Below are 2,114 nucleotides of genomic sequence, written 5' to 3'. Positions count from 1 at the left end.
GAACTTGAGGGGCTCAACCTCTCTGGAAAGCAGCCCTGCGGGGACAGCATCAAGGACCTGCTCCTCTCTCAGCTCCTGCTAGACAAATGGTTCATGCAGCCACCTCGCACGTGCTCAGCATTGAGCTGAGGCAGGCCAGCACGAGGTTTTTTGGGTGTGGAAAGAAGAGCGCACAACCTCTCCACCGAGAAAGCCACACCAAGGAGCTTGTTAACATTTGAAGAGATGGCTTGGCGCTGTTCCTCAGATCCCTGCCAAGCCTTCGCAAGAGGAGAGTATATTTAGCAACCCGCGGCCTGCCAAAGCCTTGTCAAGAGAAAACACTTAGAATACGTCGAATAGTAATTAGACACTTGCTAAGCAGCCATTTTCATCGTGTGCCTTACCTCTTTAAGCACAAGGGCACCTGAAGCGCTCAGGCAACTCAGTGACACTGAAGCGATCAGGTTTGGGGTATGCATGCAATTCCCAGTAAAGCCAACTGGCAAGACAGGGGGAGTAAAGCCTTCACTACTTGGAAAACAAATCCCTGTGAATCACAGTAAAACAGCTAGAAGGGACCTCAAAAGGTTACGCAACCAGGAGCCCTGTCTCAGGTGAGAGTGTGCATGGGTGTGCACGTGGGTAAGGATGGTCTGGGCCAGGGCATACCTCCCTTGCATTGCTGGTGAGGTTGCCAGGAGCTCCCCTTGCAGAAGTGGATGATACAAACAGTGCCCCGAGGCTCTGCACTGATTCACACCCTTGCAAAGTCTTTTGACAAGTGGTACATGCCGTCCCTGGGAGCCTGCAGCACGAGCCGTCCAGCCGCGAGGAGCCAAGACAGGCAGAGCCCCTGTCACTTCTCTTAAAGGAGACAACGCTCAAGCGCTGGAAAGACTCCTCACAGCTGCAGCGAGTGGATCCCACCTTCAGATGCACAGCACCGTTGTTTCGGCAAATCCCTGGTCAGGGATTTTGGTGTGGGTGCACTCATGCCGTGATGGCTTAGCACGCTTACTCCAAAATACCCTGGGGAAGCTATAACTCCCAGCTTGAAAGCTGCCCTGGGGACTGGCTCTCTGGAAAGGCAACTCAACTCTACCATGCTCCTCTTTGCCTAATGGTTTTGCGGATCCAGCTAAACACTGACGTTCCTTCCAGTGCTACAAGTCCAGCTCCCAACTTCAGATGTTGCAGCAACCTGACAAAGTGATAAATCACCATTCACTGATCAAGCGAGTTTTGTGGGTCGGGAGCTATCATTCTGTGCATGTGCAATGCGTAGCACGATGAGGCTCCTGGGGCCGGACTGGAGCTCCCAGGAACCACCAGTAAGAAAATACAAGCGGTGATGAACGGTGTCTGTGCAAGCTCTGACCACCCTTTCTGAATTCAGCCCTATATTTCTTGGGGGCACAAGTGGGTGAAGGCGTTTGGGTCGGGGGCAGAGTTCAGCAGAGAGAAATCACAGAATCATTGGAAACGAGGGCTGGAAGGGACCTCAGGGGGTCACATCTAGTCCAGCCCCTGCTCCAAGCAGGACCAGCCCCAAATACATCATCCCAGTCAGGGCTTTGTCTAGCCAGGTCTTCAAAACCTCCAAGGATACAGTTTCTCCCACCTCTGGGTAGGCTGTTCTAGTGCTTCACCACCCCCGCAGTGAGGAAGTTTTTCCTAATATGCAACCTCAGCTTCCCTTGCTGCAGCCTGAGCCCATTGCTCCTTGTCCTGCCATCTGCCCCCACTGAGACCAGCCCAGCTCCATCCTCTTTGCAGCCCCCCTGCAGGGAGGTGACGGCTGCTATTCAATCCCCCTCGGTCTTCTCTTCTGCAGACTAAATCAGCCCATTTCCCTCAGCCTCTCCTCACCAGTCATGTCCCCAAATCATTTTGTCACCCTCTGCTGGACTCTCTCCAATGTGTCCACATCCTTTCTGTAGTGGGGGCCCGCAGCTGGACACAGGACTCCAGATGTGGCCTCCCCAGTGCCGAATAGAGGGGAAGAATCACTGCCCCCGACCTGCTGGCAACGCTTCTCCCAGTGCAGCCCAGGATGCCTGTCGCCTTCTTGGCACCATGATCGTATCCAGCTTATTGCCCACTATCCCCCTCAGGTCCTTTTCTGCCCAGCC

Source organism: Crocodylus siamensis, chromosome 4 (assembly GCF_052110815.1).
Source record: "Crocodylus siamensis isolate JL-2025a chromosome 4, ASM5211081v1, whole genome shotgun sequence".
NCBI lineage: Eukaryota > Metazoa > Chordata > Crocodylia > Crocodylidae > Crocodylus > Crocodylus siamensis.
Note: the sequence above shows the minus strand (reverse complement) of the source record.